Source organism: Ischnura elegans, chromosome 3 (assembly GCF_921293095.1).
Source record: "Ischnura elegans chromosome 3, ioIscEleg1.1, whole genome shotgun sequence".
Lineage (NCBI taxonomy): Eukaryota > Metazoa > Arthropoda > Insecta > Odonata > Coenagrionidae > Ischnura > Ischnura elegans.
In genome coordinates, this window is record NC_060248.1 from 75,810,111 (window position 1) to 75,833,907 (window position 23,797).

Consider the following 23,797-nt stretch of genomic DNA (forward strand, 5'->3'; position numbering starts at 1 on the left):
ATCATGCGTAGGCCGACCATGCATGAAAATACTACATGTTTAAAATAATAGTGGTTATCATAGAAATTAAATTATTTTTTTAGATGTGAAAGAAAAAATATTAAGAAAAATGGGAAAATTGAAGTTATCTAAAAATAATTTGTCAGATGCATAAAATAAATCTGAAATATTTAGCATTGAAATGGTTTTTCCATAGAATTGTGCAGTTTTCCGAATTAGCATTGGACGTTATTTACCTTTCATGGAAATTAGGAGGAATATTTTATACCCTTGTTGGAACATAAAAACCATAGGATGCTATCTTAATGTCCCATACGCCACAAAAACCTCCACGATCTCGAAAGGCAGAAAACCATAAACTCGGCGAGGACTTGTGATCACATATCACAAGTAAAACGAATGCCATCGTATTATCCTGCAACGCAAATGCATTAAACGTGGTATTTTTTCTCATTATTCGAACGAGAATGTCACCAATAAATTATAGTATAATTATTATAAATTGTAATAGAAAGAGAGCATTTGAAATTTTTTTTCAAAAAGCAATACTGAGAGCAAAGTGAACGTACCTTTAACATTTGCCGTGCTGACCTTTTTAGTGTAGATCTGTACTCCAGTGCTGGCCATTTTCAATACTCTTGTGGGATTTTCTTTGATCACCTCTGATGTAATGGGTCTTTGGTGTGATTAAAAAAAATAATTTTGGTTTATTTTAAATTAATTTTTTAATAATATTAAAATAATATTATTAAATTATTTAATAAAAAAAATAAATTAATTTTTTTTAAATTTGTTTATTTAGAAGTTTCCAATTCCCCTTAATAAGAGGTTCATTTTTTTTAATTGACAAACTATGATTTTTCAAAATACAGATGGCGTAATATTACTCCCGTGGCAAAACTCGAAGGATTTTGTTACGCAAAGTCATATTGCCCGGAGTTTTTCGTCTGACGACACGAATGGAAAGGACACACTTATTTTCGAATGTACTGTTTACATTCCCTCATATCTGTTTTGGATAAACAAGGGTAAAATGAGGAGAGAATGGATACTCGATATTGAAATCAATGAGCGCCTAAGAACGTCACTCGTTTTCCGCACAACTTCAGCATCGACAGTCCTCACAAACCTCTCCCACCCATATTTCTTCTCCCACCCCTAATACCCTTAACCTTTGGAACCAATTAATTCCCACGGTGAACTGAACTCACTTCATTTCTTCCCCCGATCCGGTATGCTAATCGAAGACGAGGGAAGGGCAGAGAGTGCTCTCTCGGTGCATAGGGAAAAAATCACACCACCCCACACCCCTTTTTAGTTGAGATGTGGGGGAGAGATAGCTCACTCCGTGCCATTGACGCGGAATCGCGTATGCATCATCTCCGGCGTCGCTTGTTCCAGTTTCACTCCGCCCCACGTTTAATGACCATCGATGCCTCGCAATGATTGGCCGTTCCTGGAAGAGAGTCTTTGGAATCAACGAATCTCTCTCTCTCTCTCTCTGCCCGTGCGCGAATTCAATCGTTCGTTAAGCATTGACTCCCCCCGAGGTGATCCGTTCCACTACCCGACACCAGCCTCTTTCTCGGAGAGGCAATTCGCTTCCTTTGGAATCCCCTATCACCGACTCATTAAACGGTAAAATTTACTCGGGTTTTCCACCGGGTGAGTTTCTTGTAGGCCGAAGTTTCGATGGCTGCCACTGTCATCGTCCCCAGGGCATGGAAATTCTAAGGATGGATGCCCTGAAGTCGATGGCAGAAGCAGCCATCGAAACGTCGGCCTGAAAGAAACTCACCCGGGGAAAAACCCGATAAGATTTCACTTGTATCATACGATGGTATAGAACAAAATCGCATATCAAGACTTATAAAACGCTCTGCCAAGACCACGCGGTCGAAAAAAAGTAATAAAAGAGGCCCAATTCCATCCCATGGAAGGCTGGTTTCTGTTGCCACTTCGGTCGCATTTTAATCGGCTTTCAAAAACGTCTGCGGCGTGGTGTTGAGTGAAATGCGATCCACTTTTTTTCAAAACTTTTACAGTATGGTTATTGCAAATACGAGGAATACCATTGAAAAGTTAATAATTTGATAAATCACATCATCATGTTTATTATATATTTCGGTTAATACCCCTAATTATACCTTAATTCCCCGTGACACTCGGATCAGTTTGGCCGTCAGCAACGCGAGTGGCGACTTCCGTAAACCCATTTAAATGCGTGGTCGTTGACAACACATTTGGAGGCCGCATTGAGGATCCTCTTTTGTAATATTCATGGACAGTATACTCGATTATAATTGATGCTACCACCTTGAAATATTCAGGGAATGTAACACAGACAGACATTTTCCTGTTTCTCAAACATGAAAAATCGCAAGTGGGTAAATATTGAGGTAAATTTTACAAGTCTACTCCAGGTCAAATCAATATAACCTGAGTTAGCATAAGTTTTTATCCGACACCAGAAAACATCATTCGAGAGGCAGTTCGAGACCGGTATGCTTCCTCTTAAGAAGTGAAAGATGAACTCACTCACTCAGCGATTCAAACAAAAGGTTAGTTTGTATTGGTGAGAGTAGAGCTTACCTCAGACTAATTTAAGCTACAAGAGAGTAAATTTCACATATTAAGGTTGGTGGGAGCAGTTTTTTTTCCTTGGGCCGCTTCGCACTTCTGATTTATGATTGGGGTGTCTGAGGGCTCAACCCATTAATTGAGGAAAAGTGACTCAAAGATGAACTCACTCATCAATTCCATACGAAGGTTAGTTTGAATCGGTGATGGTAAAGGTCACTTAATACTTAGCCACTACTACTTACTACTTCCTTGGCACTACAGCCCAGTATGGGCTTTGGCCTCCCTCAAGACGCCTGTCCATTCTCTCCTGTTCTACACTTTCTCCCACCATCTGACAATCCTCATAGCCTTTATGTCTTCTTCCACATCCTGCATCCATCTTTTCCTCGGTCGTCCTCTTTTTCTCTTTCCATCCATATTTCCATGTAGAATATTCGTAGGCATCCTTTCTTCACTCATTCTTTTTACATGACCTAGCCAAGCTAGCCGTTGGGTCTTCACAAACCTCACTATGTCTTTGCCTCGGATAATTTTTTCTATTTCCTTGTTTGTTCTTATCCTCCAAGTTACCCCATCTGTCACGGGACCATATATCTTTCGCAAAACCTTCCGTTCAAATATCCGCAGAGCTTGCTCGTTTCCAGCGGAGATGCTCCACGTTTCTGCTCCATATGTCACGACCGGTCTGATAAGTGTCTTATAGATCTTGAATTTCATCTCCTTTGATAGAAGAGGAGCTTCAGGAGCTTAATATTAGCAAAGTAAGCCCTATTTCCAGCCATTATCCTCTTGTTGATCTCTTCTGTCATTGAGTTCTTACAGTTTAAATTAGTACCGAGGTAGCTGAAATATTTAGCCACAGGGGTGTAAATTTCACACATTCAGTGTAAGGATTAATATTAATCCAAGGGATTCAAATTAGTCAAGGATCAAATGAGTCAATCGTTATAATTTTGCAACTAGTTGATTCCTCCTTGCCACACTAGGGAATAATCCTTCACTATTATAATTTTAGTATAATGGCATTACGATGATATTGACAATCAGGTATGCATAATTTTATGGGAAACGTAAAAAAATATTTGAGGCGTAAAAATTCCATATTAGTTTTTTTCCAAGCATATTTTTGTACTCATTCAGTCATAACAGTTTAAAAGTCGTATTAAATTTTATGCGCTGAACAGGAAAACTTTACATATCCGCATGGTAAAGAAATGACATGAAAATCAGGCTTGCGAAATGGAATGTTGCTATGCTACATTTTAGTACATTAGAATACTTATGTTAAAGTCTACCAGTTTATAATTACGAAAGATTGTCATCGTCAGTGATTCAGTTGTGTTCACATGCCTTTATGTTTCAATTTAAAAAAGTCATTTGTGAGGGAGAGCTAATAATCTAGATAGTTTAAAAATGTCATACTTCACATTTCAATGAAATTCATTACGTTTAAAGTTATGGCGTGGTATTCAGTTTAAAGCCACTTAGGTCAACTATAAAGTATCTTAATAATTAGAAAATAATTGAAATACTAACAAATTGAAAAGGCTGAAATATTTAAATCAAAATATTTTCCTCACCAAAATTACGAACTCAGGCAAAATATTATAAATCCACACCGTGAGATAAAATGCGTTGCAGTCCAGGAGTAAAAGCAATATACAATCTGATACATTTTATGCTGAATTTTCGGAAAAATGGAAAAGAAATTTGCAGTGGAGCAAAGCCACGATCAAATTGTAGGCTAATACATAATTAGAAGACGAAACATCCCACGGCCCGAGCATTTATTGCCACAACCGAGGCACGGATAATCGATTATGGCCACGAATGATTGATTGCCGTAGTTTTGCGAGTCGCAATCCCACTATTAACGAGGGAATCATGACTGATTTATGCATTCATTCCCTTCCCTTTGCCACCCAACTCGCATCGCGCTTACAACTGAAAACAGACGAACAACTTGTTCCACGCTGGCAATGAAAATCCTCATTAAAATGGCAAATTGATTTGACTAACTCCATCATGTCTAGACTAGCTTCTCCTTTTGAATTTAGAATGAGTATATCGCTCATTTTTCATTTATATCACAATAAATATGCTTTTTCATCATACAAATGGATGAAAATTTTAAATGCTGAACATTTGACGAACTATTACGATATAACGGTACGTCGTCATATAGTATTTAATAGGCTCTTTAGAGGAACTATATATAGAAAATCTCCAACCTCTTCTTACTACGTGAATCTATATTCGCCGGATGTTGATGGGATAAATATTGTTCGCCCTATAATTATGTATATTTTGGGTGAACATTAAACATAATAAATAAATAAATAAAGCGTATTGAGTTATTGATACACAGAATGAAACTAAGTATTTTAACGTAGCAAAATTTTTTTACCGGCCATATCCAAAAGAAAATATTAATAGCAAAAACAAATTACGTAATATTGAAACGCTTACATTATCTAACGTCAAAAAGTGAATAATTGACATTTTAACGTTAATTAACTCAAGTTTGACTTGAAATTAATCAAACTACTTTTAGTGTTATTACAGTTGGTCCAAATGCGGAGATTCAGAGGTGATCAAATGCCTTAATTGTTACAGTTGAATTATATTTAAAGCCTTATATTGCTATTGCCATCAAATCAACTTCATCACAGCATGTGAAATATTTTTCTAAACGAAAAACCTGACCTAAGTGGCATTCAATCGGAATATATAGATGCACTCGACTACAGATGGGCTCTGCGTTTTTTACCGGGACTTTTTTTTTAATTTCTCAAGATTCCGTCTTATCTTCTTCGAGGTGCAAAGTGACTCCAAACGCTCGCGTATCCAGTGAGCGTTTCCAAAGACACGGGAGATCCGCGGCGAACTTAAAATAAACGATTTATGTATCTTTGAAAGGGGGAGAAGGAGGAGATACCCCTTAATTGGACACAGCCGACACGGCCCGTGACTGCGCGAACAAAGCTACCCGCCACTTCTTGCCCACACTCCCGAGGAACTAAATCCACTATTTTTCTTGCGCACCTGCACGGCCAGCTTTGCCACTGATTTAAGCCACTTTATTAGACTCTAATAGGATGTATTGTCCTAGGATGAAAAAGTTTTACCTTCCTCCCTTAAAATACTAACTCTTAATTGCGGAGGTAAATCTTGGGAGCAAAAATAAGGAGGTTTCATCCCAGCCTCTGATTAGCGGCAGAAATGGGCATTAAACAGTTTCTTTCCCTGTGCTTGCACCGTCTAGAATCTTAGCAATTTTGAAAAGTCACTTGTCTTTTCTCGCTGCTGTGATTCATTCTTGTCTCATAATTCTCAACCCTTCAGCAAAATCGAGAAGCTCTAGAGCAACATACCTTTTCAGTACAAACTACTTGCGTTAATTATGTAATGCAATAGCTCTCGAAAAGATATTTAATGACGACCGTAAAATCCGAATTTGATTGAACATCTCTGAATAATACTCCGCCTAGACTTATATTACACTAGAAAAAAATAATTCGACTACTCAAACAACGTTCTTTTTCTTCGCGTGAACATTGATTGGAACAAACTCGGCTGCTATCTTACTGGATTAGGATTCTAACTGCAAAAAGATCACAGAATAAAAATTATGAAAGGAATAAAATAAGACTCCAAAAATATCCGTCCTCTTTTGTGGCCTCATTGACCAGTGAAATTAAGGTGATGGACTATTGAATCTGAAAATGGAGGAAATAATACTATCGGACAATAGAAATTGCAAATATATACCACCTGTTTACCGCCAAAATACTCTGTTTGATTCGATAGCGTAATACCAGCTTTTTTTAAAAGATTGGCAATGAGGAAAAAAAAGGCCAAGAAAAATTAACTGCAACTAAGTATTGAGCATTTCCGTTCTCACAACAGCTATAACTTGTCAACTCGTCCATCACACCTCATCAAACTTAACTGCTTATGTACTTCGCGACTGATTCTTTTCCAGGCATAGCATCCAACTTGTAAAATCTCATTATTTCCAAGGCTAATTGCATATTTTACATCAGCCACACCGCTTAAACTCTAAGCGCAATAAATCCTTTTGTCTCCAACAGATAATTTCTGAAGGAAAACGGGGTTTTCAACAGACAGAAAACAAACCGGAATCGATCGGTGTTTTTATGGCGCAGAAGAACACCTGAAGAAAGAAACGCATGTCTACAGTGCAGAAACGAAGCGAAACGAATATAAAGACAGGCGAGGGAAAAGGAGAATTAAGGGCAGACAGGGCCGCGCCTTTCCACTCAGCAATGCGGATCAAGGCTTCAGATAAAGCCACTGTCGTGATCTTCCCCAACAACTACGATGAGCAGGGAGAATCGCGTAATCTCTTAAATCAAAGTGGTGACTTTATTGGACAAGACAGTGGCGTGGCAACCGAAGGATGTCAAGCGTCATCGTTAAGGAATGGTAGATTCTACGCACAGCCGAGTACGCCGGGACAACGCCACCAATCTGACTAATTGAATCTCGTTTATTGTGCGGAAACACTTGCGTGACTTCACGCTAGAATACGATACCTTCATGAGTGGTGAACGAATAAGTAGCGTAATTCGAACGCAGGACACTCCATCTTAGATAAGTAGATATTTTTCCGTGAATATATCCATAAAAATGCTCAAGTTTCACTACTCGGAAAGGTGGTGAAATGATATTTAAGAAAAAAACTGAATTTCACCTGAATGCTCCAATGAATATTTCTCCAAATGATATGAGTTTTCGGAATTTCAACCTATTTATATCTCTCAAAAGATTAATTTGAGTATACGCAAATGTCCAACGCCTCATCAATTTCTCTTCCTACGAAATTTTGATAAAAGATATAGTAAGAAGTTGAATAAAAATCAGGATAGCATAAAAGAAATCATAAATTCGGTACCAAATAAATAAAGTTATATCAATGTTACGATGCTGAGTGGCATTCTTTTATCGAATTTCGGATTTTTTTATCAAAAGCAGGTTTCTGCTAGCGATAGGCTTCTCTCCTCCTTCCTACTAAACATATCGTTGATATAAATTTTATGACTGATGACATATTCATTAAGAGACCAGCCCAAAAATAAACGGGACGTATTGCTGAGAAAAATCACGAAAACTGGGATTTATGTAACGGCTTAATATGCATTCAGATTTCATAATAATTACGAGGAACTGTATCTTAGACAACAAAAATGGCATGCTCGTGTTCTCCGCAGTATGATTCTCGAAGACAACCAAAACAATGAGACGTATTTCACTCCCCTGGTAACATTTAACAAGTTAGATGATTCAGATGCGGAAACCGGTTGCGATTTTTTATCCTCCCTTAAAATAATTGACGAGAAAAGTTCCCTATTACATGTTTCAATATCACAAATGCAGTCAGTTTTACCTTTTAGTTTCGAAGTTATTGGGTGCAAAAAATATGCCCTTGAATCCACATCTTCCATAGTTCGTTTTTTTTTCTTAGCGGATCGCGTAACTGCTCTGGTTTTTTTTCAACCCACCCGCCGACCTGACCACATCATCTGGCAATGAGTCACGGCTCGCGATTGAGATGAACCTGAGATGAGTGACTCCGCATGCGATTCCGGGAAAGGAAGGACGACGCAGCCGCCGATACAGGTCTCCGGCCGGGGGCACTCCCGATACGGAGCTCATTCAAGCGGAGTGGTTGCGTCACGGCTCGAGGGCCGTCTTGTTCCCTCGTCGGCAAACGTAGCTTCACAAGATGTGCGTTGGATGGTTTATAACAGGAACATTACAAAAGAGGATTCTCAAATCCGCCTCTATATGTGTTGTCACCCACCGTGCATTTAAACGTGTTTACCAAAGTCGCCACTCGCGTCGTTGACGGACAAAGGGATCCGAGTTTCATGGGTATTAAGCTAATTTAATACGAGATTTATTGCTGGCAAAAATCACGATAGTAATAATAATAATATTTATATTATTTATAATAATGTATAATTTTATTTCATAGTCCAGATGATGTGATCTATGAAATTCATAAATTTTCTAAGTTATTCCTCGCAATTACAAACATTATACTGCAAATATTGGAAAAATTGGATCATATTGCACTCACCAGCGCGCCGCTGACATTTTTGAAAACGGATTAAAATGCGACTGAAGTGACAATAGGAATCAGCCTTCCATGGGATGGAATTGGGCCTCCTTTATTTAGTCCCGTTAGTTTTCAATAAATATTATTGATGGCATACTACTGGGACCACCATTATTATTATTAAAATATTTTACCAATCTAGGTAGGTTTACATAGAGAATTTTGCCGACAGGGGCGGATTCAGCATCAAATTAGGGGGGGCGGTCATTACCTTGGCTCGGGGAATAAGGAAATTCCCCCTGGTGGAAAGGGGCATATTCACGACAGAGTTAACTGTTAACCCTAAACGATCCCCAATTAATTCCATTGATTTTTCAATAGGAATTTTAACTGATTTTTCATCACCGCCGCTACTTCATTTTACAAGTCATGATCCCATTCATTTTAGGAGTTATTTATAATTTAAAAATAAATGTGAAATTTAAAAAATGAAAGAAGTAAGGTAGTAGGTACTTTACGTTGATTGCTATGAAGTAAGAAGATAACTATAAGCGGCGTGACGGACAGCTTTTAGCTTGAATACTAAAACTTTTCCTCATTTCGGGGTTAGGGGTGAGACTCGCGACCTTTGGGCGCCACATGATATTTCATGCCAAAAATAAAATTGAAATAAAAAAAAATCATGGAAAACTGAGTACAAGTAGATTGATAGGATAGCTCTTAGCGGAGCGGAGGGCCAGAGACATACTAAACGCTAACATTTTTCTTTATTTTGTGGGTGGAGGCGAGCCCTTTGGTCCCCTTGAATATCGTATATATCCGAGCATACCCCTCTATATCCGAGATTCCAGACAAGAGAGACGCTAGTGGACGAATTTGGAAGCAGAGGTTGAAGGACACCCCTGGTAGCATTCAGCAGGAGCAGGTTCGGATTTGGTGGCGTCGAGCAGTTTTTGTTATATTTAATATATTTTTCATAGATTTTATCTCTATATTTTAATTCTTATTAGTCATATTCGATATAATTATTTACATCGTAGCTCTATTAGTATTCCATCTGAAGTTAATAATAAAGGAATTAGTTACAAAGTTCACGTGGTGCTCTATATTTAAGAATTTAAATTCTCCTTTTTTTAATTTTCAGTTGTAAGTTCAGTTGTGGAAGTGTTTGATTGTGTTTTTAAGTAAACTGTTTCTAGTCGATAAACTCTGTAGTAGTTCGCCTGAATTGAACTCCACGTAAGAATGCACAGCTCCCACCGTAACACCGGAGGGCGGAGCGGAATAAAAAAAAAAGGCGAGACCCGCCAATGCCCACGCCTTGAGGCAGTTTTACGTCACACCTGCCGCCGTTGGGCGTGATGAGAATGGCTTTAAGGTGCGTGGGACGTGCCCATCTGCGATTGAATAGGACACGCATAGGTGGATCGGCATTTACGGGGGTGTTTCGCGTGCTCAGGCGTGATGCGTCTGATGGGAGTGGTTCCTTCCAGTCCCGAACCATCGCCTTGGATGCGAGAGAAAATGGGATTACTGGGGCTCCGTTTCCTTTTGCCATTGCCGAGAAGATCCAGCACAAATTTTGACGTGGAGAGTAATGCGGTACCGAGTGTGAGTACGCGAAAAAGTGACGGGCAAGGAGCACTTCCCCTTCTCAACCATTCAGGTGTACCGGCGAAAGATCAGAACTTTGCCCCGTTAATGCTATCACGCCTGTTTTACACGGGGTTCGAAATTGCACATCTCCAAGCTAAATATTTTTTCAATGCGGCGTTAAATAAGTTTAGAACTAGAGCAGAGGTCATTCCACCACCTCCGTTCATCCATTTGCGTATATGTCCAAGCAATTCACCCGATGCGTTTTGAACTACACGCCACGGGCGTCACGCGATACATGTTGAACTGCACGTTCGCACGTGCATTAATTTGTGCAATTGCATCATTCACGTTGAACGGTCTTTAGGAGAAACCTCCTCAGCGAAGACCCCAGCTATTTTTCGTGCTTAGTAATAATGAATGCTAGGGCGAAAGAATTAAAAATAGTTAATGCATAGAAAAGCACGTAGACGTTCTCGGAGGGAATTGTTGCCTTTCACCTTGGACCTTCGCGTAAAAGCGCATAAAAATATCGATTTTAACGAAATAAGTATAAAAACCACATTATATTGTCTGGATCAAGAATTTATTGGCAAATGATTAGCATAGATTCGACCGGAAGCCAAGAGGAAGAAAGGAATCTTCAGCCTGTACACAATTTGAGGCGTCTATCATCTAGATTTCTTGCCTAGCCTATAGAATATTACTGTTTCTCTTCCCCCCTACACCTTGAATTCTTCGCGGATTTTCCCTTACGATTCAGCAATTAAATAAATACAGCTAAACTTTTCTGCACCTGATACGCCGGGAAAACCTAAGATCATGCAAATAAATGCAAGTTCAATGCAGCGAATTTAAAGTGTGGATGTCGCCCATCGGCCCTTAAAATGCGGATATTTGAAGAACATTCAAGCGAATTATTTTAGATATTAATCGAGATCGCAAATCGAAAGTAAGTTTTCATGTCAACTTTCAGCGGAAGAAGCCTTCGAAGCGCTCAAACTAAGCATGCTGCAGGGAAAAAGTTAAATTAAATATTCTATTGTTTTATTTCAATAATCAATTATGTACGAAACGAATTATCCAAAACATATTTATAGGTGGGTATTTTCAGGTTAAGTATTTTTTTGTTCATTCTAGCGTATTTCTCTATCTTCTCGTAATGGCAAGTGTCGTAAATCTATAAATCCGAAGAATCACTTCAAAACCCCAGCCGCGAATAGTTACCTTCACATGCTCATGCATTAAAAGACAAACACCCATACTGTTACCACTTTCAATTTTGAGAAATATTTTATTTACTTTTGGCCAAGTTTATTGAACCTCATCTCGAGAACATACCGAATTTTTCCCGTAAAATTAAATCAGAGTGCCTCTAATTGAGGTGAAAAAATTATTTGAGAGGTTAAAAAAATGTTTCGCCCTCATATTCTTCAAAAAAAGAAGATGGATACAACGAACCGCCCTCAAACGCATTTCTCCCTACCAAAACCGTTGCTTGGCGAAAAGAAAAAAATCTGGAAGATACGTAATTGACAGCCATGCCTTTTCCTCTTCCGGATGCCAAAATAATTCCCTCTCTTCGAATACCGAGAATGTCGTTTTTGTTCCAGCCGCTTTGGGACTTCCGTTACCGCAAAAATGTACCATTAGGGGTTTTCTTTACGACCTCGGCTCCGCCGAGAAGAGGTTTACTAAATGGGAGGACAACGTGAAAGTGTAGACAAAAGACGAGTGCGAGTTTGTGAAAAATAGCAAAGCTTTAACGGACCACAAAAAATATTATGAGCGTCTTCTTCGCAAAAGAGCACATATTTTTTCAATGCAGTGATTTACTCGTAGCCATAAATGATTGGAGAGCATCATTTGGCCAAAATAGAAACAAGTTCAGTATATTACTTTGTTGTCATGATAAAATTCTTCATTCATTCTAAGAAATTCATCCTAAATAAGACAAATATTTGTCATTCATTTGATCAGGGTCAAAAATATTTCGTTTATACTTCGCAACCAATTCCTATTGGAGTCATATGATATTTCCAGGTGTATTTAAAGTAAATCATTGTTGTCTGAAATATCATTTCTTGGTTCATAAATATGGTATATTTTCAGGTAGAAAGATTTAAAACCTGTAAAAGCTTTGTTTTCAGCCAATCAATCAATACATAAATTGGTGGACTCCCATATGAGAATTAAAATTCTTTAAAACTAAAGGCCTTTCTGTCCGCTCAAAAAGTTTTAGCGAGCAAAATTCCGTCATTACGAGCATTAAAGTAGCGTCAATAAATGGGCGGTGTAAAATGATCTTCCGAGCATGCTGGGCCACTTTTTAATGAGTGCATTCCATCCAACGACTCACGAAAACTCATAAGAGTTTCTCATCTCCCGTGAAAGCTTGCGTGTCGACCAGAGTCCTTAGATTACCCTCTGAATACTATTTCCTGACAATACCTTAAGTCCTGGTTACACGATACATCCGTACGAGTAAATGTCTAGATGTATGAGGGCATGGCTGAAAGTGACAAGATACTGCGTAGCGGCGATTGCATGCAAAGAAAATAAAATCTGTTCTCATTTGGTTCATGCAATCAGACACTAACTCGTACCAAAATCGTTCATTGAATCTGACATTATCTCGTACGGGTTAAAGTATCTTGTGACCAGACATTTACATCGTAGTTCTTTTTGTGAGGCATACCAGAAGCCTCTCGTGTCGAATACTGCCTTAGCAGCACCAATTGAAAGTAAAAACTGCCACCCAATTTGACATTGGTTGATTGATGCCGGTGAATGGAAAGTACTCATTTTATCAGCGTAAAACTCACGTATGTAAGATAAACTAATCTAGTTCCCTTCCCCCCCACAACCCTACCAACCTCCACATCTCACGACCCTTTCTCATCCAAAAATATAACCCATCCCCTTCCCAAATCCAATCAACGACCTCCCTCCCACACCTTTTCATTTTCGCTTTCGCAGGAGCGGCACGCTGAACAACGGTGGAGAGATGATCCGGAAGGAGAGGAAACTTGAACAACAAAAGCCTTGGAGGTGCGAGCTGCCCTGGAGCCGAGGAAGGAGGGACGAGATGAAAGGGAAGCCGGTCATCGGAAGAGGGGAGAGGCGATTTAGCCTGTAGGCACGCAGGAGAAAAAAAAGGGCGAAAGGCTGGTGGAGAAGATAGCCCGGGGGGGATTTAATTCCAAGAAGATCCCCATCCGGAATATTGCAGCCATTACCATCACCCACTCCGTCCCGAGAAAAATCGCCTCATTGCCTCCCGATTCCTCCAACGCCAACTGGAAGCAGAACGGTCAGGTTAGAGAAAAGGGCAATTTTTTTCGCCCGACCGCACTACCGTCCCGATCCTGATGAAGATGGAAACAGAGATGCATCCAGATCACCTGAGGATGGCTGGTAGGGGGCCTCCCAGGAGCAATCAATTTTTCGAGGCAAACTGGAAGAAGGAAATTGTTTTATATACCGAGGAGGAAGAATGGGGATCGTACCATCGAGAGACAAAGGGGAAAGAACGAGGTGTACAAAAAGAGTGAAGAGGATGGACGGTGATACCGTGGTCTCTTAGCTATCGTTAGTACGATCGTAAAAATCACGCATGCGTCCGCGCTACGATGATAAAAACTGTGCTGCACTCACTTGCCTAATGGCTGCACTATATGGTGCTCCCGACAGTAATGTAAATCAGCAAGTTTCATAGTGGCATCAGTAACCATCCAATTGGGTCATTGTACAGGGTTCACTGGAAAAATTATTTTGCAGGGGCTCTTTGTCTCATACAAAAGCTTCCGCAAATTTTCGCATTACTCTAGCCACTTCCACTTCCGGCACCGCAGCGCAGTATCATCGTTTTTAAGTACCTCTTACGACTTTTTGGACATACGTGCTCCCTACGATTTACACTTACGATCGTAAGGATGATCGTAGACACGATAGCAATGTGAACTTGACGGGAATCTTCAGTATGGTGTGGGTGATGGCGTACGGAGACGGGTCACGAAAGAACCAGCACGGCCAAGCTACAGCAACCAGTTATACACTCAAGTGTGCACTGAGGGTCTTGAGTCAATTAATGCTTGGATACCCTTAGATGTAAGTGACTGCAATGACCCCCGGGCGCCAATTGCCGGATGCTCTTCAACGCCCTCCCCAAGGACGAATACTTCCAACGGACAAGCGTCGAGGAATGAATACAGGAACCTACCGACCGGCAGCCGTGATTTCCACGCCGAAGGAAATGGAGTCAAGGTCGCGTGGAAAATGCCAGGATTGTCCCTAGGATGTGATCTGGAGCCGATTTGAGTGCGCAAGTTTGTGATGATGGTGTTACCAGTGCATCCCTTTTTCTGGTGACCTTGGCTTATTGCTCGTTTACTTTCCCTCACCTCCTTCCCGTGTCCCAAGAAGTGTATTTTCCCAATCGCTCTACCAACCGGATTGCATGGGGTATTTGTAAAAATTTGACCCTTCCAAGATCTTTTCTTTTGTATTTGAACTTTAAGTTTCCTCATTGTGTGGAAAGATGCAAGGCACAACCCCCTCCCATTGGTGGAATGTACACTAAAGAAAGTGGTGACTCGTGTGTTTTCTATAACCCGTTTTCATCGCGGCCGAGGTGCTGTTCAATTGGTGCTAAGTCAGTGCTGATGGGCTGGCTATGACTCTATACATGATAAAGATTTGGTTTTCGCTTCGGTGCCATTGGGTAGCGTGGCACCATGAAAATATGACTAAAAACGTTGCTACCATTTTCTTGGGGAGTGCTTAACTGTTATGTGTTTATACCCATTTTTATGGCCAGGATCCCGGTAGAGCTTAATTCATTAATCAATTCCTGTGTTCCCCAAGATGGAGTTCGACCGATAGGAGATAGAGATATATCAAAATTTCATCGAGGGTAAAATGAATTTGCCTCATTGGAGCTAATGTGAGTTAATTATGATTGAAGATACGCAGACAGTTACTTTCAAAGGAGACTGGCAACTGATTCACTGTGCTCTCTACCGACAATAGATTTCATTTTTTTCTCGTTTGTAATAAATTAGTCTGGCTGCGATTTTGATAGCTTAGCAAGGAAGTAATTTGAAAACCAACTGTTAGTCAAGAAATGAGAAATGTGCATCATCTTCGTTGGCAGATCGTAGTCGTGACTTACTCTTGAAGACTGGCAATATTTATCCAGCACGAGATAACGGGAAAACAACAGCACAACAACTATTCGGGAGAGACGTAGGTGCCATGTGATGTTTATTTGAAATTATTCTTTATCCGGCCGGTCGACTGGAGGTATTCGATCAGATAGACACTCTTGTACCCCCGAAGTCTCAATTCCGGGCAAATTAGCTCCGTGCCGGGGTTGAAGAATATTTACTCGTGCCAAAATTGGTCAGCCATGTGCTGAAGAGAAAGATATCGCTTTATTTCCAGATAAAACGTGAGTGCTCATTGTTAATAGATGTCAATGACGCAGCCGGAAAGTGCTTGGTATTGTTTGAGCATGAGCAGTACCCTCGCTTTCTGTTCAAACTTGTGCGCCTGTACATTTTAATTGTAGTTAAAACTGGTCATATAGCTTTGCATTTGCAGGGAATAAATGGCAGGATCCAATTATTAATATTAAATATGTATTCCTCATTTTCATAATAATATCTGCGCGTATAGCCTTTTGGTCGCATTTTTGCGCGCTGGATTTTTCATTTTTTCTCGCAGCTTTTATGTTACAGTTACATCTCTGCTGTAGATAATTTTTAATCGATTTGAGACTTACGTTGTACGTAACTTTTTAAGAAGACACATGTTATTATGTGCAACTGTATATACGAGCTGATATCTGATCTTACCTCAAATAACTAGCGAACATTAAGCGTCGCATATTTTCTATCACAACCTTTTACTCTTGGGTTCGTTGGTGTAGTCGATTTAAGTACTTTTAGTCCACGAACTAATATTTCTTCCCCTTCATCTGACCTTCAAGTTGACCTACGAAAGAAAGATCCCTCTTCTCACTAATTTTTTAAAAGAGGCTCGAATTCTTTTCGAGAAAATGAGAGCGAGATAATGCCGTATTTAATAATGAAAATTTAAGGAAAAAATTATTCAGCCACTTTTCACTCGGTGAAACTCAATGACGAGTAGCATAAGATTCAGATGTAGTATATCAGGCCTAAAATTTCAACTTTTTAAAAATTACATGATCACAAATGGAAAATTCTATAATAAATAGAAATACGACAGTAATGCGAGTGAGAAAGGATTCACTGAGACCGACGAAAATTGCTAGCTCCCTTGTCATCTTTAGATTGGTTTTCTAAACGTCGCTGTACTTCCGTTTCGTAAGTACTTTCTTTCTCTCGTCCATATAGGTTATAACTCCGCAGCTGCAGTGTCAGTGAAGGCGTTCGTTTTGTGTCAACCTTAGGCACTTCTCTCACGAAGTCCGAGGTCGCATATTGTTTTTTGGCTAGATTCCCACCGGGTGCATGTTTACCTGTAAAGGCTACCGCGTCTTCTGAGAGGAAGTCTGTCTATTACGTGTGGCCGCATTTTATGTGGTGCGCATATTGCATGGCAGGATAAAAATCTCTTAGACACGACCAGTGTCTTAGGAGACTTATCCTATTTTCCGCTAACAGAGAACAAAATTTATTTTCTTTCGATAATTCGAAATTTTTGGCATCGGAGTAACTAATAGAAGTAATTCCTTCAATATTTCCCGTGAAGGTGAAAACCATGCTTTTAGCTCCTATTATTTTTCCCGGCGCAAAACCACTAGAGTTCGCGTCGTTATTTTAAACATAATCGACATGATTCGTTAGTAGTTAGTTAAAACTAAAAAAGAAAGATAAATGTTAAATTTTTCGCGATAAAAATGTAATTCACGAGTCACTAGGCTTAACATGATTAAAAACAGAATTGTGTGCCGAGGGCTGTAACGAAAATTAATGCAAAACGCAAGTACTTTAGCATTAAGTGTCTCCATGCACAAAATGATGTTTTTCTAACAAAAGAAAATCGGCTTCGCAACGCACCTCCATTCGCCTGGAGGGGAATCTCGCAGATAAAAAAAGCTGCGAATCGCGATGCCCCATTTTATTGCCAAGAAGAGGCGTTAGGCTATCCACATTTTCCCCACGACATGGGAAATCAATGGGTCAAGTCTTCAACGGAATTCCGTTCGGGGCGTTGTATCACATAGAGCGAATGATATTTTACGTGCATAAGCGGGGTGGATATTATTTTCTAACGCAGGGGGAGAAAGACTAATTATGTTCCAGTTAATGAGGGAGACAATGTATGAGACGATTGAGGATGTGATACAAAGTATGAGCAAGGTACCTTCATCCGAGCAGTCATTAGCGATGACGTAGGCATTTTTTTTGCAATAATCACGTGTCTGTGACCACAGCGGGCTTTTCTTTCTGTGTAAATAATAGGAAGGGTGCAATGAGTGCGCGTGGGAGCAAGTATGCGGAGAACTTCATTGTTTTTAACCTCCCTATAAGGCCACATGACTGACTGGATATTATTTTCCAGGGATGGAGTGCGACTGACCCTAGTAAGAGACTTTGATTTTATTTCCTCATGGAAAAATTGCAGGAAACCTTCACCTCATCATTTCGTCAATCTTGTTAACTACTTATAAATAAATATGTGTATGGATATATATTAAAAAATAAAGAATTTCATGTTCCCATGTTGAGATTCAACTAGGGAGAAAAATGATAAATGTACGTACAAATAAAAAATGCGTTTCAATGTGCAAAATAACCTCTGTACGGTTATCATTTACTGCCTTAAAGAAAATTACCCATTTCCTAACACTCCAAATGCAGAATGAAAACGCAAATTTCAATGAAGACAACTAGCGAGTCCCAAGAAATTATTTTCATGGAAAAGAGCACAGTTGTTTGCATAAAAATGGGAGGAAGCCATTCCTCTTCCTCAGGCCCTTTGGATGGAACTAGCATAAAAAAGGTAGGTATGTGAACAAAATGTGAGACTCGAGTTGGCTGCATACTTTTTCTGTTCCTACGGGCACTTTATTTATTAGCACACCTAAGCTACCGCCAAAGGCAGATTAAGAAGAGGAGATCACCCCTGTAATTTCAGGAATAATGGAAAGATGGCAATCATTGAGGTGGCTCTCCAACACCAGTTTGTATTTCATCAACTCAATAAACAATGATGAAAGATAATTGCAGAATATCTAAAAGCTACTATTCAGTAAGCAGTCATATTATCGTCGGGAGGCATTGCATATCACCAAGAGGCTGCAAAAATTAGTGAAACCACACTACCCTACCCCCATGAATTTTGTAGGATAGGGTTAGATACCTGTAAGTATGCAACAAGCATTATTTCAAGTTTCATCCACCTCGTAGCATTCACCAATTGACATTGCAGACAAGAATTTCCCAGATGATCACCGCATCAACCTCTCATTTGTAGGAATTTATAGCTTTCTAAACAAATCTTCTCTTGCAAGTCATCATTCAGAGAAAATCTGTATGAAACCAAAAAGCTGAAAATATTTCAGTTATGAATAGGGTGGTTTCCTATTATTTTTATTGCCTAAATCGAAAGATTATTACTCCTGGAGTACGTATTTCACGCTTTTAGATTTTTAAATGACGATACCTATTTTTCGCGATTAAATGAATTGTGAAAAATTTCAAGCGCGCGAAAACGCGACGCGTAAGTAGGAATGATGGGAAAAAGTCCATTTCTGGTTCCCCCTCCCGCCTTGTGAGGTGACCTTTATCGAGGCTCTGAGCGCTGATAGGACGCAGGATGCTAGCGGGTAGCTGAGTACCTTGCTGGCTGGTAGCGCTTGGCTTAAAAAAGGTTTATTAATACCTTATCAAACGAAGAAAACTTTCCGACCTTAGCCAGTTTTAATAGGTGATTATTAAGACATGTTTCCCTGAGCTCTGTGCCTCATGCATGCATTGGTAACCTCAGACGATGTATAACTCCTATCCTCTCGTGTAGAAACTAGGTCCCTGTGACGTCACGTGGAGTGGAATCGCATGGGCGCCAATCTGGCCATTTTCAAATGAGGATAAAATTTAACCCTTGCCATTCGTCTAAACCGGTATTTCAAAAACCAAATTATTTGTGTATTATGAATACACTAATGGTGGGTAACGAATCGCAATCAATGCCTTTCGTTTTCTTTGATGAAGGAAACTACCCTATTGAAATTATGTAAAGATGATACTCATCCATTAGTCAAACAAGAAAGGATGATAAATAGGCCCCCAGAATTTGCAATACCTGGCGAGGGAAAAAAATAGATACATAGAAAATCTCGTTTCATTGAATTTATAAATTCACGGCTGACATTTTCTGACAGTAATTAAACAAAACAGAGGTCCCAAGAAGTAAACAACGCAAAAAGGGAAACAAATATTTTTGCCACACACCTTTATCTGCAGGAGTTACATATTTCAGTTGTTTTTGCGTAGTAATGTTCCATACAAATAAAAGCAGGAAAATATTTCACATCTGTTGCATTACTCACTCATATTTTATTGTTTAAGTTAGGATAGTTGAAAGAAAGTTGACAACTGCAGGAAAAGAAGAAGTTTGATCGTAATTTATGATGAGAATAGCAACCCTGATCCACAGAGGAGAATACCTGTACTATGCAGCCTATAGTAGCATACACTTTAAGGCAGGGAAAGATTCCATCAGAAAATTCTATCCAAAAGTTTCTAATAAAAGGAAGTGATTCCTCTAGTCCTACTACCTAAACCACACGTCTCATGACAAAATATATGGACCTGGAACAACCTGTCCAGCAGCTATGTCCCTGTAGGATACTTGGACGGATAGTTACAATCAAACTAATTCTCGTCATTCTGAAGTATTTGGCTGTTTGTGGAAGGGCAGCTCTCCAGTCACAATAAGGTAACGTTACACAGAATAAAAATTATGTGGTTTCTCACCTAGAGATGACATATTCCTGTCTATGATGCTATTGGTATATTCTTCTCAAGATTTCATGCTGCAATTCAAGGTTTATTTCAAAATTAGGCATCCAGTCAATTCCCTCTGCATGAAATTGCATTAGTTAGGTCAATTATCTCAGTCAACACTTATAAAGGATTTCATGTTAAAGTCATTATTTTGTAATTCAATGTTAACAAATAATTTAAAATGATAAAAAAGTAAAATTATTCACTATCATTTGAAATTATGACTACTAGTAAGAACCAAAACATGAACATTCAATTTTGTGAAAAATCTAGCATTAAACAATAAGTCTTGGCGCATTCAGTCCATATATTACATATATCTACATAAATTCAATCAAGAAATGAGAACTGATTAATTTCAGCACAATTACTACCAACAAAAATTCATTACAGCAATAACCAATGGCTTGTTGTTGCAGAAGAGATAATACTATTTTCCAAGTCTAATCCAGCTTATTGGTGGTAAATCTTACTGGTGCTGATGACATTGCCATGAAGGTTACACATCTTTTTCCACATGCTATATCACCGCATATCCTCAAAATCATTTCTTACTTCACTATTCACTCAAAACTTCTCTGAATCTTTTATCCTCTCGAAAATAAAGATTAACAAATCCAAAACTACCTTCTTCCTTCCAATTTCTGTCCATTGAACCTTGTCTTAAGAGAAAGAGAAAAAAGCCACAAGGGGCCAATTGGGGAAGGGGGGGGGGAAGTCCCATAAGCCCCCTTCCTGGCTATGTACATGCATGGTGCCCATATTTTGGTGCCTCCAACAGTGCAAAATCATAGTTTTACATCTACTTTATATGCTTTGATTCACCCAATGCTTCCAAATTCTGTATATTATTAGTAATGGAAATCTTGGTAATATGAACCTTGCATGACATGTAAAAATTCAGGCTCAGATTTGAGGACAGGACACATAGGCATAAGCCTAGGGGACCACACCTCAGTCAAGGCCTTCCCCTCTGGACTCCACAGACCAATTGAGTATGCCATACCCCTCTGTCAGAGGGATCACACCAAGAATGAGCCTACTGTCTTATTTTAGAGCAATACTCCTTGAACCATTCCTGAATAAATGAATACAGAAAAAATGAAAATATTTATGAACAAAACGACCTCAAAATTATCATTGATAGGAGAAGTCACTCTCAGAATCACATGTGTTACATTACGAAAACTGAAATAATTTTTTGTGCAACAACTTAAAAACCAACATTTTTATGGTTTTTCTTTTCAGCCATGATAAATAACAGACAATGCACCACACTTTTGATTGAACCATGTAATCTTTCAATGACATGTATAAAAAATATGTTCCCTTAGATTTAAATTTCAAATTTGACATAAGATGAAAAAAATAAAATAATTTAATTTTGACAATCCTCTTGATAAAAAACTTCCTGAGGCCTGAAAAAACTGTAAACTATACGTGTTTACATTTCATAGAGGTTGATGAGCTCTCATGCAAGAAAATTATTTATTTCATAATTGAAAGTGAAATATGTAAGACTTTACTCAAAGGATAAAATTTTAAAATTAGTGAGGTATTCCTTATGGGTAATTGAATGATCTACGCCCATTTAACAGTTAAAAGAAAATAAATCCCCCAAGGCTGTGCTCTTTGCTGACCAAAAACATGCCTGGCGGAAGCGGAAAGTTAGAAGGATGACAGTAGGGTGATACCGCTGATACACAAAAATTAAACTGAAACAGCGTTTTCTAGTTTTATATTTATTGCCTATTTCTTAGGTGTGAGTGGGTCACTGGCATAAGCAGAAGCTTTGCAATTCTGAGTGTGTGTGCGTGATTGAGACCTACCCGGAATTTTGCTCCTAAGAGCAAATCTGCAAGGTGAGTGAATGAGCTTGAGTGATTGTTTGTTTCACTGTGTTTCAGTTTAATTTTTATGAATCACCCCACTGTCATCCATCTAATTTCCCAAACACCCCACCAACTTTTTTGCTCAGCAAAGAGTACAGAGGAATTTATTTCCTTTCAAAGGTAAACCTCGATCTCTTAAGAAAATTCAGAAACTTATTCTTTTCTCTGAAAGCATGGAGTACAGTGAAATGAGCCTCAGAAACTCATTGAATGGGACCCGGCCCTTCAGGGTGGGTGTCATTCACGGCAGCAGGGTCCTCTGCATTACCACCATGCGAAACCCTTGCAGACATTATCAGCTGCAGCAGCATCCAAATGGAGATCAAGAAGAACGAGAAGAAGGTAACAGTGAATGCAGGGACATGGAATGGAAGGACAATCATGAGGGTGAGTAAGCTAGAAAATATGAAAAGGGTGATGAAGAAAGGGAAAGATGAGAATAGATATTTTGGGACTTCATGAGGTGAGATGGAGGGATAGTGGGGACTACTGGAGAGATGGGTATAGGGTATTATACTGTCAAACCTCTCTACAATCCCCAAAGAGCGCAATTTCATGGAAACCTCTGTATTTCATCTGTGTTTCATTTCATTTCATCACATCTGTGAGTGAAATAGCAGTAAGCCTCGTTAACTGTCAGTCTCTGATGGGTCATACTGACGAGTTTCGAAACCACTTCACATGTAATCCAGCTGATATCATTTTCTTGACTGAAACGTGGTTGAAGCCTAGCATTTCTGACGATATGGTGGGACTGGACAACTATCACCTTATCCGTCACGATAGGATTAACAAAGTTGGTGGTGGAGTCGGTGCCTTTATACACCAAAGGCTGCACTCAAAGGTCCTGGATGCATCGCCTCAGGTCTACGAGAAACGACCCGAGTTCCTGGTCATCGAAATAGTGGGGGTAACTTTTTCTTAACTTCTATTATTCATTATCTACCGACCTCCAAAAGTTGGGCATATGTCAGATATTGAAAATATATTTTCCAAATTTAGCCCAACGTTTAAAAATACATATTATAATTGTTGGTGATTTCAATGCAGACTTGTTCCGAGATACCTATTACAGCACATTCTTGCATATTTTTATATATTCCAATGATCTTTACCTTCTACCGTTGAATGCCACTCATCATACTGAAAACAGCCACACGCTCCTCGATCTTTTCATTGTTGACTGACGAGATAAAGTCTCTTCTTTTAGTCAATCTCCAGTTCCATTTCTGTCGGCCCATGATAAAATTATGGCAACTTATAAATTTAATGTTACCAAAAAATCTCAGCCTCCTCTGGTTATTAGAAGTAATGCGTGTTTCAATGGTGAAACTTTCCAAGATGACTTATTGAGCATTGATTGGAAAAATGTGTGCAACTCTCTCAATGTCAATACAATGCTTCAAAGCTTCAACTCTGTTTTCCATGAGTGCCTTGAGCGTCATGCTCCAAAACGACTCATACAGCCTAAGTGTTCCAGAGCTCCATGGTTTACCCCAGCAATAAAGGAGCGAATCAAAGAAAGAGATAGACTTAGACGCAATTTCATTCGGACGAAAAATCCTGCCTATTACCAATTATTTGTCATACAACGCAACCTTGTGAAAAAGTCCTTGATGAACTCAAAAAGAGAGTACTACACA

The 23,797-nt window shown here is 39.2% G+C and overlaps 1 protein-coding gene across 1 annotated transcript in view; it reads left to right on the forward strand.

Annotated features, from left to right (window-relative positions):
* LOC124156027 overlaps positions 1-18,049 on the forward strand; it is a 346,266-nt gene extending 328,217 nt beyond the window's left edge. The window contains exon 5 of the mRNA XM_046530314.1: positions 13,244-18,049. The gene's annotated coding sequence lies outside the window, so the exon portion shown is untranslated. The remainder of the gene's footprint in view (positions 1-13,243) is intronic.
* Positions 18,050-23,797: the final 5,748 nt, after the last annotated feature.